This window comes from Hemiscyllium ocellatum, chromosome 21 (assembly GCF_020745735.1).
Source record: "Hemiscyllium ocellatum isolate sHemOce1 chromosome 21, sHemOce1.pat.X.cur, whole genome shotgun sequence".
NCBI classification, from domain to species: Eukaryota; Metazoa; Chordata; class Chondrichthyes; order Orectolobiformes; family Hemiscylliidae; genus Hemiscyllium; species Hemiscyllium ocellatum.
Genome location: NC_083421.1, coordinates 44,136,162 through 44,151,690, shown reverse-complemented (window position 1 = coordinate 44,151,690; position 15,529 = coordinate 44,136,162). Strand labels below are relative to the sequence as shown.

The window sequence follows — 15,529 nt, the reverse complement described above, 5'->3', positions numbered from 1 at the left end:
GGTTCAATACTCACAATGGAATAGTTATTTAAATCAGCTGACATTTAACTAAAAGAGAACCTAATTCCTCATTTGGTTTATGCAGTAAAGTCCCAGGAGGACCAATCTGTAATCCTTCATAAATAATTCATTACAAAGACAATACTGTTGAAAGAAATTTGACAAAGCGTTTGTTGCATGCAGTTGTTACTTGATAATCTGGCTATGTTTGTCACTGGCAAATTCTGCTGGATAAGCAAGTCATATTTATTGGAAGACAATTATTCCATACAGGGTGTTAAAATGACTCAGAATTGGAGGAAGTCCACATTAACAAATTTCAATTAAGGAGCTATAACTGAAATCAGTTTCATTTCTGACCTCTTCCTCAGTACTACTATGGGTCAAAAATTGCCACCTGAACTAATCTAAACTCCAAAAGAGGCAGCATGAAATTTACAACCACCATGTATTATTTCACTTCGTTAAATCACAAATTGTATGTCCCTGGCACACCACAAGCACTTTGCTAAAGATCTGGGTGCCTGACTGTGGCCAGAATTCAAATCCTCTCCTCTCCTCTTACTGAATCTTCCTTACAGAGTGCATTATTCTAGCAGGTTCTGGCCAGAGTACCCAAGGAGAGGGACCTATTGAACAATGGCTCTGATATCTGGAATATTTCATGCTGTAACATGAAGATTTTAGAGAGGATCTTGTGTGAAAAAAAATGAGGGTGAATACAAGACAGATAGGAAGCTGCCTGAGACAACTGTGAAATATTCTTTACACAATGAAAGTGTCAATTGAAACATGGCAACACTGAGGACAAACAATCTGACAGGTAATAGCAAATAGACTATGGCAACATTACCTTGTGCGGTTGGGACCTAGTGCTATGCTATTGTAGCAGTTTTATTATCCTCTTATCTGATGACTAATTTTCAGCAAAAAGAGGTTCTCGGAGGATGAACACTTAATTAAGTAACTTTTTCAAAAATGTTCTCACCGACTTTCATTTCATAAACAGACCATTTAAACTCTGCATTTGTTACACATCCAAATGCTTCAGGAGAGAAACACAGATGGAACCTTCTGGAACCCTGAGTAATGTGGTGGGAAATGTGGGAGGACCTTATGAGAAGTCACAGGATGAGGCCTATCCTGACAATTGGGAGTAACGAGTCACATCTTCAACCAGAGTTCTGCACATCCAGGTGAAATTCTCACTAGGGTGCAGACCATTGGTTATTGTTGGTCTCATTTACTGCCGATCCCACCTCATGAATATGCAACTTCCCATCCTATCACCTGCAGTGTGGGAATGAGAAGATAATAATTCCTGACATAAAAGTCAGAGTGGGAAGCTGGTGTCTCCAGCCCCCTATTTGCTCCTCCAGGTTGCCATCTTGGACAGTCAGCAACAATGTCTCAGGGTACAGTCCAGGGCACTGGCCGCATAACCTTCATGCTCATGGACGCTGGCATGTAATAGCAGCCTATCTCTTCGGACCCTCGTGGCACCTCCTGTTACAGAACGATTTAAAGCTGCAATGACAAGGGTCACTGGTACCTATCATTGCAATACTGCTGCAAAGAAACTTCACACAAAGGGATAGGCAGCACAGTGGCTTAGTGGTTAGCACTGGTGCCTCACAGTGCCAGGGACCCAGGTTTGATTCCAGCCTTGGACGACTGGCTGTGGAGTTTGTATGTTCTCCCAGAGTTTGTGTGGATCCCCTCTGGGTGCTCCGGTTTCCTTCCACAATCCAAAGATGTGCAGGTTAGGTGGATTGGCTATGTAGGTAGGATTGCAGAGATAGGGTGGGGGAATGGGTCTGGCTGTGATACTTTTTGAAGGGTAGGTGCAGATTCAATGGGCTGAACAGCCTCTAGCTGCACTTATAGGGATTTTATGGCAGGCACCCAGCTCACCATTGGAACAGGCTGAATTTCAGGGCTGTTCACTTGCTCGCTCATCTTGAGCCTGCCAGGGTGCTCAGAGCGCCCCTGCCCTGCCTGGCTTTTCAGTATTTTGTCCTTCAGCCAGAGGTACTAAACTCACATTACTTCTGGCTGGCCTTGCCACTTAGCACAGACACCAAGCCAGGAAGCTCCTTGGGATTGTCAGTCGTCAAGGGAGATGGCTTTTAGTCAAGGCCCTGTGCAAAGTCAATGACAGGTGGCCTCCAATATCAGTCCAGAAGCTCGAATATTGAGTCAGTCAGCATCACCTCCTCATGGGGTGAGGAGCTGAATATCAGGCAGCCCTCCATTCCTCTGGGCTCTTGTTGCCCTATGAGGTAGCTTTGTGCTGTTATAAGAGAAAGGGATGGATTGAGAAAGATGAAAGTGGGCAACACAGCAGGATGTACTGGAACAGGTAGGGGTAAAGTGGTGAGTGAGTGAGTAGGTAGCACAGAGGCTATCCAGAGTTAGCGGTGTCGACTGTTAGAGTGGGAGTGAGTGAGTGAAGATGTTGCAGAATGAGAGTGGTTGTGTGTGCTCCTCAGTGGAAGGTGTATGCAGACGAGTGAGTATGAGATTGCAGCGGGAAAACCGTGGCTTTCATGCTGGCGGAGTGGGGAACGTCACTGACCTTATTCCCACGGCGCTGTGCATTCGTCCAGACACCTGAGATCACAGTGACCAAGGTGCCAACCTCCGCCTAGTCTGGCATGGTCTGTGTCATGGCCTCCACTGTGAGACCTGGGGGGGAAAAAGGCTGGCCCTCCTCTACAATACCCCATTCAGCAGGAGCTCCAGGTTCATGTTAATAAAGCAAGGTGCCAGCTGCCCCTTCTCTGCCAAGTGCAGGGCAAATGTCACAAACCATTCAGGGCAGCTTCAGATTGACAACGCTCTTATGAAGGTGGCACCAGAGATGGCAGTCGAACATGGCATATCCTGGCAGTGATGAGTTCTTCTGGGCAACAGTAAGGTCAAATCAAGCTGGAACTGGACAAGAGTATTACCATAGGGACAAAGCAAGTAAGACAATACAGTGAGAGATTTCACTGTGCCTCACAGAGAGAAACCCTTCATGAAGTTTAATGAAATTGGCACTTAGCTAAAATACAACAAGGTTCAGCCACAGATTCTGATCAATCCTAATTTGAAGGTTATTATACTCTACTCATATTTGCCTCTCCAGCTGCCCAAAGATGCTAACTCAAATTGGGACAACTTTCTGTGGCTACCAACAATCCTTCATTATACACCCAGTAGCTGTCAGGATTGCAACAATTATAGGAATATCACAACTACACTGGATTTACTCAGCATTCACTTTCTAATAGAGATCACAGCCTAGCAATCAAGACAACTAGCCAATATTTTCAGGCCCCAGCCCATAGATGTTCAAGTCAATTGTAACATGCTGATTGCCTTCACTGAGATCAATCAATTCAACATAAAGAATTGAGCTCTCAATCTTATTCATATTGTGACAATGTAAACTTCAGAATTTTAATAAATGCTCATAAATTGGAAAAATCAACAAAGATAAACTGTTACACAAGGATCGAAAGAAACAGAAATAACTTTTTTTTCTCTGGAATAAACGTGTTTCTTAAGATGAAAGGAACAATGAGAGATTAGCATAAATCGAGTTAAAACAATGTGTGAATTGAGCATCCCTGAAAGAAGGAAAATAATTAAGTTTTCATAGAATTGTAGAATCGCTATAGTGTGGAAGCAGGTCATTTGCCCATTGTGTCCATACCAATCCTCTGAACAGCACTCCACCAGACCCACCCCATCCCTGTAACCCGGCATTTCCCATGGCTAATCCACCTAACCTGCACACTATGGGCAATTTAATGTGGCTCATCCATCTGACCTTCAAACCTTTGGACTGTGGAAGGAAGCCACAACACCTGGAGGAAACCCACACACAGACACAGAGAGAATGTGCAAACTTTGCACAGACAGTTGCCCCAGGGTAGAATCGAACTTGTAAGGCAGCAGTGCTAACTTTTGAGCCACCATGCTGCCTCTGTTTCCTCAGACACAGGAGGTAACACTTACTTCATAATCTGCTGCCTCATGATATATGGGCAATTTGTCCTGCCTGCAGAAGCAATATTCTGAAGGGGTTAATTGCAGGAAAAAGCTGTTTTAAACAGACAGCTAACCCCGAATGTAAGATCATATGGCATAGGAGTAGACATTAGGCCATTCAGCCCATCGGGTCTGCTCCACAATTCAATCACGTCTGATAAATTCCTCCACACCAAATTCCCACTTTCCCCCCATAATCCTTTACACTCAAGAACCTATCTTTCTCCGTCTTAAATATACCCAATGACTTGGCCTCCATAGTCTTCTGTGGCAATGAATTCCATAGATTCACCACTCTCTTGCTGAAGACATTTCTCCTTATCTCAGTTCTTTTACTCTAAGGCTATGCTCTCCAATCCTATGCTCTCTTACCAATGGAAACATCTTCCCAACATCAACTCTGTCCAAGCCATTTAGTATTCTGTATGTTTCAATTAGATACCCTCTCATCCTTCTAAACTCCCACTGAGTATAAACCCTGAGTCCTCAAACATTCCTCATATGTTAAGCTTTTCATTCCTGGGACCATTCTCATGAACCTCCTCTAGGACTAGTACACCCTTGCTAAGATATAGGGCCCTAAACTGTGCACACTACTTCAAATGTGGTCTGTAACAAGGCATAGAGGAGCTAGTTTTGATGACAAGGCAAGCTGCAGAGTTGAGGCCTCTGAAAGTGTAAGCAGTATTGGGGAAGAAAGAATCTATAGGATATCAATAAACACACTGCTTGAAAGAGAGAGAAAATTGTACAAAAATCCAACATTTTGTATTGGAACTTCGAAGAACAACACTGCAGAAGGGCTGAACCCCGGAAACTGCCATAGACAAACTACTGTTGGTTGAAATCCTGGTCAGTTTTCACCATTAATCAGGTAATAGCTAAATTGGGTTGTAGGTTTATACTTGTTTACTTGAGGAGCTAAAATTATTTCAGTATTTGATTGTGAGGTTTCTTTACAATAGCTGAATTGATGGTAGTTTACCCACAATAACATATACCACAGCAGACAAGTACATTTCTACAAGAGGTTACCTCTCATTCCACGGTCCTTCACTGATGTGGGAAAACTCTGCAATGTTCTCATTATGAACGTTTCTGTACTTACATACCTTCATTTTTGCTGCATTGTTTTAGGTCAATGCATCATTCCAAGCTTACATTTCTCAAAACAGACAGTCTTTGTCAAAATATAAAACCTGTGTTCTGAATGCTTTGACTTATAATCAGGGAATTTAGCACACGAGAAGGGTAAAATTACATGGAAATTTGCCTGCTTCAAGAAAATGGGATGGAAATTATTGGTCAAGAATAAAATGTTCCCTTTGAATTCCTGAAGGCTTCGTGTGCTGCAAGACAATCATTCTGCCATATTAACCAGAATGAGAGAACCAGTGGTTAGCACTGCTGCTTCACAGCACCTGAGACCCAGGTTCAATTCCTGCCTCAGGCAACTGTTATGGAGTTTGCAAATTCTCCCCATGTCTGCGTGGGTTTCCTCCGGGTGCTCCAGTTTCCTCCCACAATCCAAAAATGTGCAGGTTAGGTGAATTGGCCATGTTAAATTGCCCATAGTGTTAGGTGCAGGGGTAAATGTAGGGGAATGGGTCTGGGTGGATTGCGCTTCGGCGGGTTGGTGTGGACTTATTGGGCTGAAGGACCTGTTTCCACACTGTAAGTAATCTAATCAATGTCTTGACTGTATGTGGTAGCATGAACTTCCATACCACTCTGTATTGCAGATGAAATTGATGAGATGTCTTTCTTGATCAGTCCAACCTCCCAGACATCTTTAGGAAAGAAAACTCAACCAGCAGACTGATATTAAAGCTGAAGCACATGCGACGTCACCTGAGTGCACCCTTTTATCTATGGCACTACCCTCCATGAATAATATGCTCCACATTTGTGCATAATAATTGCAACGTGCTTCTATCATTATACTCTCTTCTAAAAATATTGTTCTCTCTCTGGGTGCAAATATGTTTCCATCATATGTTCCAGAGCTTCAACTTGTTGTCTCTCAAACCTCCATGACATCTCTATCTAATTGTCATAATGAAATCTGGCAAGTGGCTCATAAAATTCCAATAAAAGGTCATTCAGGTTATTAGAAAAACACAGGCTAAAATACTAATATATGTTAGAGGACAAGATTATAGAAAAATGTAGTCAAATTTTGCAAAGCACACTATACATGTCAGGTAGTAAGGAAAACCCACCCTTCAATGAACCCTGTGTTTTTAATTTCAATACCAGCTTTTGAGGAACCACTAAGCAAGGTCTTAATAGATTTTCAAGGACCCATGATTGAAACCAGGAATGCAAACCAGCAGTTACAGATGTTTCCACACAATTTCCTGAAGCAGTATCTTTAAGGAAAATTACTGCAAGAATGGTCAGAGGATAGCTCAGTACAATGTTTAATAAGATGTGAATTACACAAAGAACTAGAATCAGGGCAAGGACCAAATTTTCAAGGAAATGTTGGCTAGTTTGAGAATTTTTAAAAATGTACATTTTCAACTTATAACCCGCAATCTCCAGGTACACTAGAAAGGTAATGGCAACATTTGAAGAGCTTATTGTCATGAATTTCAAAATGGCATTGAATTCCTTTGTTAATATTTGTCATTAAGGATCTTCCTAATGAGTCCACAGGGATTAGTCCTTTTGAAGTAATATATAGTGAGAGGTGAAGTGAGAGTACCACTTAAATTAAATTCGATAAACTAAAACTAAGAACCAACACTTACCAACTATATCTCAAATTTATGAGAGAAACTAACCAATACAGGAGTTAACTGAAAAACTGATTTGTGGGAACAAGCCAAGTAAAATGGCTGAGACTGTACATGATGGTCATGTGGGGGACATGTTACCTATAAAGCAATACCCTTACAGACTCACTTGAAAGAAATTAGCACAGATGAGAAAAGAGATTAAGTTCATGAGGACAATGTCATTAGTCACTGGGGCGGCATGGTGGCACAGTGGTTATCACTGTTGCCTCACAGTGCCAGAGACCCGGGTTCAATTCCCGCCTTAGACGACTGACTGTGTGGAGTTAGTACATTCTCCCTGTGTCTGAGTGGGTTTCCTCCAGTGGCTCCAGTTTCCTCCTACAGTCCAAAAATGTGCAGGCCAGGTGAATCGGTAGTCAGCCGGGTCTGGGTGGGTTACTCTTCGGAGGGTCGGTATGGACTGATTGGGCCAAAGGGTCTCTTTCCACGCTGTAATGAATCTAATCATTATCTCTTATGATGCTGCTGAAATCCAATAAGTCATAAAGATTCTATATTTATTTTCATAAAATCAATGTTTTGGGGAGCTATAGGATTTATAGCTATGTTGAGTTATATTGAAATAGATTAACTTATTTTATTTTATCTTAATTTATTTTGTTTAATAAACTTCTGTTTTATTGTTAAAATCAAATGTGCAACATTGCATGTTTGTGTTTCTGTAAAAGATCATCTCATTAAAACCAAAACAAACAAAACATGACCAATATATGATTTCAGTCTAGGACCTGACCTGTCCAGTAACAACTTCAGCTGGGAATATAACAATAGGTATTATAGAATAACGGCTATCGTTGTTCTTGTTGCTGTCTGGGGCTCAGCCAGTGTTGGAATCAAGCCCACACTGTTGGCATCACTGTGCATCACAAACTAGCCATAGGTGTTCCTAGCGAATTGCTATTGCTCATATTCCAATATCAAATATCCGTGCAGGGAGAAGGCCAACATTTGAGCATATGTTGCTGACTGGAATGACAGCAGTCTCAGACAAATCGATCGAGCCATTGTCATTTCATGGATTGTAAAGCCGGGCTCTCATTTGTTACGACAACATCTGGAGGGGGGAATAAACTCCTCTCCTTTCTCTTCTGAGATTGGTTATAAGAAAGATTGAATTTTTTTTAAAGATGCAATTTTTACCAATTCAGTGTGTACTTGACCATGTGTATAGCTATATGAAGAAAAATGTCAGAATGATCTCTTGAATAACCAAAATTAATGAATTAGTATTATTCCGTATTCACTCAAGTAAAACATAAAATTTATTAAAATGATAAAACCTGTTATAAAACATGCAATACATTCAGGCACACTAGCAAGCAAAGGAGAACAAGTTATAGATGTGTGTGCGCGTGTGTGTGTGCGTGTTGACTAGATTACTTACAACGTGGAAACGTGTGAGAGAAAGGGAGAGAGAGTGAGAGTGTGGGTGGCACGGGGTGGTGAAAAAATATTAAACTCAATGACTAGAACATTGTACATATTCCATGGTCTTAAAGTTCTAGTCACATTTGTTCTGGAGACAGTCTCTCCTAAACTCCAGCCCTACAGTTTATATACCTTGGTGCTGTGAAACTTCAGGATCCTTTTGATTTAAAATTCATCGCTGTGATGTTTTCTAACTTGTCACAGAGATGAAGCCACAGCTTGAAGAGAAAACTATTCAGAGACAGCTACTGTTACTATTTCATATGGCATACCTTTTGTCATGTTATGCCCCCTCTGTAACAATCATACAGGTCTGTAAACATTGCGTTTCACAAGGGGGAGTTTCAATCGTGTAATAGCTCTCTATTGGCACACAATGAGAACAATTAATATTAATACAGGAGTTCTCCCATTGCCAAAGCTACCAAGATGTAATTGAAACAAATAGGGAAATCTTCGGTATTCTTTTACATAATGGGTTTCCTTGGTCTCTGGCTGTTCCTGCAGGTGAGGTAGCTGTTGTTTATTACCTAAAAGTTATTTTCCTAAATCACTTATATAATGGCAAATGTGAAATTCTGCAGGGGCACGGTCCAGACACTTCTCCTGATAATCTACATCAGAGGCTTTTAAAAACTTGGCCAGTCTTGTATGTCTGCTGGCCTCTGCAGCCATTTTAAAACACAGTTTCCTGGTTCACTGGAAAGCATTTTTTTTAACAAATATCCCAGATTTCAAAAAACAGGTGCGGGACTTAAAGATTATATATATATATATATATATATATATATATATGTGTATATAAATAAAAAACTCACAGATCACCAAAATGGCTGGTGCAATGTCAGCTATTAGATAGCAAAATCACTGAATTATTTAAGAGTGAGGTAAAAGCCTCAAGTGCTGTTCCTATCTCACCTGGCAGTCTGTTTATCTGCTATTGAGGAGTGAAAACTCAAGGTCTTTACAAAGCTTCCCATGTTGCAAACCTGCAATCTCTAATTCCCTTAAAAATCAAAGGCAGTAGCTCCATGGAAGATCCACCAGCTCCACATTCCCCCCCAGATTATGCACCATCCTAACTTGGAGATAGACTGTTGTTCCTTTATTGCCGCTAGGTCAAATTGCTGGAATTACTTCCTAACAGCTCTGTGGGTGTCATTACTACCAAACCTCATAAAGACGGCACACCAGCAACTTCTCAAGGGCAATCCGAGAATGGGTGGTAAGTACTGGTCATGTCCACATCCCAGAAGCAAATAAAAAGCATCACACTCATTTTAAACAGATTCCAAGACAATAACAGGAATAAGCACAAATCAGCAGATTTGAAAACCCTGGTACAATAAGTTATTAGCTGCTCTCTTCAGTCTGCCATGTTCTTGTACATTTACAACCAGGTTCTGTGGATGTTGCTGACAGATTTCACCTTGCCAGCTCTCTGCCTCCATACAGTAGTATGGTGCCCTTTAACATCAAATATGAAGAACCACCTTCAGCCTGCTTCATTCAACAACACCAAATTTGGCAGTGCTTCGGTGAGAAGAAAGCTTGTTAAATGGTTAATGCAGCCCTTTAAACACTGTTCGCTGCTGATGCGGTAGACGCACCTCCTCAGGTAACCCACTGTATAGCAAAGGTTGCACAGAATCAGGAGAATATGCAAATCCCAAATATTGGGATTGCAGGCAGCAGAACTAGTCCTCCCACACAGTCTAGCCCTGATTTGCATAAGATCAGTGCTTTGTAGCAACAGAAGTAATCAGACAATATTGTATTGTAGTTGGGGTACATTGATGGACAGGAATGGCAGATTACGCTCACTGATTCATGATCGGAGTCTGCCAGTTATTTACTTACCCACCAACACAGTGAACATTTTAGTCCCTATGCATCTACTAGATATTAACGTCAGAACTACGCTGTTGTTAGTTATTGTATTTTAGAATGGTCTTAATACATAGTGTAACAAATGTTAACATTGATTTCTGTTGACTGTCTTTGTGATAGTTCAGATGATTCCCCCACTCAGATTCTACTATCATTCATCATCAAAGGAGAAAACATTTTTTATCGTAGCAGTCCATGGAGTATCTGTAGAGGATATTGATCCATATGGGATACAATGACAGGGAGTGCTATTTTAAATTCTACAGTGACATCAAGATAAAATATTAATGCTTGCTCACTCACTTCAGATTACACATGACACTTACGTTGTAGATCGCATATGAATTCACACAGATGTGCCTCTTTATGATAAAAATCAAAGGAACACACTTTCCAATCTTGTCACATTTTATGCTGGCTTTTAAATTACACCAGCCATAAATTTCTAGCATTCAATAAAGACTGATAATACTTTCACCGCTCACTAAAATGGCAGATGCAATTCAAGAAGAGCATAATAATCGATGCTTCATCGCTCTTTAGCTTCTGTTCAGAAGGTTCGACATCAGACAGGTTGAATACTTTCTCTTTATAAAATGCTCAGATCCATCAAAGAATATCAATGTCCTGAGTGTTTGGCACCAAACCATGTGTGTGCTAGACAGTGACAATGGCAATGCATGAAGGTGAACTAGCCAGTTATGTGGCTACCAAGTAATAGTGTTGCAATGTAATAACTCTTTCCTTTCCACCCTCCCCTAACACCCAACTCCATGAGTAAATGCTTATTATGAAACAAAAACCCACACAATGGACCTCTGTTTTGATCTCTATGATAAGTTGCTGAATGTTATCTGTGATCATAGTCAGAATACCACAAGGAATCTTAGTGTCCATGGTCTACAAGAAAGAAATCAGTTATAATTCTCAGTTAGAAGTAGTCAATCATCAATCCCTGCAGAAATGTGCAGAATGTAAACATCACTTGATGACAGGTGTAAATCTGCATTCTGTTCAAATGCAAAGCTACGGAGCAATGGTTACTTGGATGAGGCACGTATGGGATGAGGCTCTTAAGAAGCTCATGGCTAAAATGAGTCAGCATCTTCAGGACAGGAAAGACACAGGAAAACGTAGCTTTAAAACAGCATCAAACTTCAGTGAAGCTTTCAAGGGCAGACTGTAAAGGCTAGCTTTCCTGATTACATGATAAGAAGTGGAAGGTCAAGCAAGTTTAATTTGTACATCTTTAATACTATGAAGGGACCTCAGCCTTCCTAAAACCACCACATGAAGCTCACTGCATGAACAAATTGGTGGCTCTTGAACAGAAACCAGAGCCTGAGGCTCAATGTATTGTGCATCTGGCAGGTATTACATCAAATCCACTGAAATAAAAAATAAAATATAACTTCTTGGAGACAGAATTACTGCTCAATTGAATTGCTAAGTTCCCTTCTTTGTTGACATGATTCTTTTTTGCAAACGTATTCAGGGACATTTCTGACATGTCCTTTGAGATTGTGATCATATCTTGTATGTTTGATTTTGTAATAACTAAAGACAGTGCTCCCCTTAATATTTCGGTTCTTGTAAGCAAAGTGGTAATCAATATTTACAATCATAAAGTATGTTTCATCATTATAAATTTTCCTATTCATCTTTCGTCAGGATTAGTGATTTGCAGAAAAGTTAGTGAGTTGACAGAAACTTTGAACAAAGTTAATTGTTGGGTTAGAATTTTTTTTAAAAACGATGATGAACCTAAAAGAGCCCCATGCTCTACTTTCTAAAGATGTAAAGCCCATTGTTTAATGGTTTCCATCAAGGCAACACCATTTTGCATTATTTAACTGGTCACTTGGATCTCTCAACAATCTCTCCAGGTTTGTTCAGTGAGCCTACGTTTAGTAATGCATGCCCCCATTGATCAGGGAAAATGCTTTTGTGTTTCCACAGTCTGTGTCTGACATACACAGCCAATGATGCTCATACAATACAAATCCATCCTCAAAGCAATGCGAAAAACCAAAGTTGACTACCAGAATCAAGCAGAATGAAATATGACAATGACACAAGAGGTCATGACTCAGAGGATGCTTGACACAAGTTCAGGTCTCACGTGAGGCACCTTCACTGAGGTCTACATTTGGTGAAACCTGTTGTTCCTGAACACTCTGCTGCAGCACCTGGATTCAAGCCAGAATGGAAACTCTCAAAAGCTAAATAGAAAATGGAATCATTGTTGGGGGAAGCATCAGCTAAGGATAGACTACTCCAAAAAGGCTGTCCTGAAGTTTTGGTATGCAATGTTTGCATTCGTATATCTTTAAATAACACTCCAGGATATTTCTTCAACTGATGACATGTGCTTAGGTTTTGAAATACTTCTATAAAATTCCAAATCAATGCAGACAAATTACACAAAGAAATGAAAGAAAACTAGAAAATGACAGTCAATGTCAAACATCTCTTTCTCAAAATAAAAGTCTAGACTCTTCAGTCCTTGCACACAAGGGATGACCTTATAGAGGTTTATAAAATCATGACAGGCACAGATAAGGTGAATAGCCAAGGTCTTTTTCCCAAGGCAGGGGAGTCCAAACTAGAGACCCAGACAGATACCCAGCAACTATGGCAAGAACTGAATGACATCACAGGTTCTAAAAAGAGAGAGTGCAAGGTAGCAGACGATGACATATCCCTCCCAGATTGTTTCAAAGTCTTCTATGTTCACTTTGAGCAGAATTTCGGCGGAGAGGGGACACCTATTCTGACAGGTCCTGACGAACTCATTCCAGCAGTCACTGTATCAGAGGTCAGATCAGTTTTCCTTCGTGTGAACCCAAGGAAAGCAATGGGACCAGACGGAGTACCTTGCACTCAGAGCATGCGCAGATCAACTGGCAGGGTCTTCTCAACCTCTCCCTGCAGCAGGCCACTGTCCCTGCCTGTTTCAAGAGGGCCAACATCATCCCTGTGCCTAACAAGGATCATGCAGCACGTCTCAATGACTACCGCCAAGTGGCCCTAACTTGGATGGTCATGAGTGCTTTGAAAAGCAAGTTATGGCATCAATCAACTCCAGCCTCCCCACTACTCTTGACCCACTCCAATTTGCCTATCAGACCAACAGATCCACGTCTAATGCCATATCACTTGCCCTTCACGCCTCCCTAGAACATCTTGACACCAAGAGCAGCTAAGTAAGAATCCTACTTATTGATGACAGTTTAGCCTTCAACACTATTATCCCCTCGAGACTGGTTACTAAACTTAGTGATCTCAGACTAAGCCCCACTCTCTGCAACTGGATCCTCAGTTTCCTGACCCACAGGCCACAATCAGTGAAGATTGGGGACAATATTTCATCGTCACTAACACTCAACACTGGAGCCCTCCAGGGATGTGTACTCAGCCCCCTACTGTACTCACTGTATACCCATGACTGTGTCGCCAAATACCAGACTAATGCTATTTACAACTTCGCTGATGACACCACCATAGTCGGTCAAATCTCAGATGGTGACGAACCAGACTATAGATGGGAAGCGGACGATCTGGAAAAATGAGAACAACCTAGCTCTCAATGCTGGTAAAACCAAGGAACTCATTAATGACTTTCAGCGGGATATTACTCATGCCTCTCTACACAGTAACAGCACAGAGGTGGAACAAGTGGAGAGTGTCAAGCTCCAGGGAGTGGTCACCCACAACAAGCTTTCTTGGACTGTTCATGTGGACACACTGGTTACAAAGGCCCAACAACGTCTCTTCTTCCTCAGGCAGCTGAAGAAATTTGGCATGACAGAGAATACCCTTGCCAACTCTTATAGGTGCACCATCGAGAGTACTGGTACGGCAAATGTACCATTCAAGATCGGAGACAGTTACAGAGAGAGGTGAACTTGGCCCAGACAATCACAAAAATCAACCTCCCATCTATTGAATCCATGTATCAGGCAAGACAAAGCTTTTGTCAGTACACGTGACAATAAATTCAATTCAATTCAATTCATTTCAATTCAAATTCAATTCAATTCAAACTAGGGGGCATACATTTAACGTAAGGGAAAGAATTAAAAAGAGACCTGAGGGGCAACTTTTTCGCACATAAGGGTGGTGACTATATGTAACAAGGTGCCACAGAAAGTGGTAGAAGCGGGCACAATTACATTTTAAAGACATTTGAACAGGTATATGAAAGGAAAGGTTTAGAAGGAAATGAGCCAAATGTTGGCAAGTGGGATCAATCCAGTTTAGGAACTGGGTCAGCATGGATGAGTTGGGCCAAAGGATCTGTTTCTGTCCTGTATGACTGAGTTCTGCAACTTAGTTTTGCTCTTCAAACCTGAACAGGTTGTCACTTCCCAAATCTGCATCTAATGTCAACAGCAGTCAATAGTTGAATCCTTCTTTTCAAGGCTTGCAGCCCTGCTGCAGAACCAAAAGGGCTCTTACTAAAGGTGCAGCATATGTGACTGCACCAAAGGTAAGCGATATCTCATCATACTTCTCCAATTTACTCTGAAACCTTTGTCCTCCTTCAATGCCTCTTCACTTTTGTCCTACTAGGTGGGATAGTGTTATAATTTAGATAGCTAGGCAAAAAAGGATGGAACTGGAGCCTAGTCTTTGAACAGAGACACATGGTACATATTGTACACCTCATGATCCACTTACTAGACTTTCAGCCAGTTCAAATCTGCATAAAAACAAGGTAAAATAGTGGCACCATGATAATCTAGTGACTCACGCTAATGCTCTGGCAGTATGGTTTCAAATCCCATTACAGCAACTGGTCAAATTCATATGTAATTAACAGATCTGAAATAAGAAGCTAGTGACCAGGACAGCCATTATCCACTGTTGTAAAAGCCGTTGTGGTTCACTAGTGTCTTTTTGAGAAGGAAATATGTCATCCTTAACAAGTCTGGCCAACATCTGACTGAAAATCTCAGCAATGTGGTTGATCGTCTATGACCCTCTGAACGTCGCTCAGCTTATGAGAAATTAAAAATCACGCAACACCAGGTTATAGTCCAACAGGTTTAACTGGAAGCACACTAGCTTTCGGAGTGTCGTTCCTTCATCATTATCACCTGATCAAGGAGTGATGCTCCGAAAGCTAGTGTGCTTCCAAGTAAACCTGTTGGACTATAACCTGGTGTTGTATGATTTTTGCTGAAAATATGTTGCTGGAAAAGCGCAGCAGGTCAGGCAGCATCCAAGGAACAGGAGATTTGACATTTCGGGCATAAGCCCTTCTTCAGGAATCGTGTGAACCTGTTGTGTGATTTTTAACTTTGTACATCCCAGTCCCAACACCGGCATCTCCAAATCATGACTACGAGAAATTAGACGTG

The 15,529-nt window shown here is 41.3% G+C and overlaps 1 protein-coding gene across 3 annotated transcripts in view; it reads right to left on the bottom strand.

Moving 5' to 3' along the window:
• LOC132825847 (serine/threonine-protein kinase Nek6-like) overlaps positions 1-15,529 on the bottom strand; it is a 277,685-nt gene that overhangs the window by 94,824 nt on the left and 167,332 nt on the right. The gene's annotated exons all lie outside the window — the stretch shown is intronic.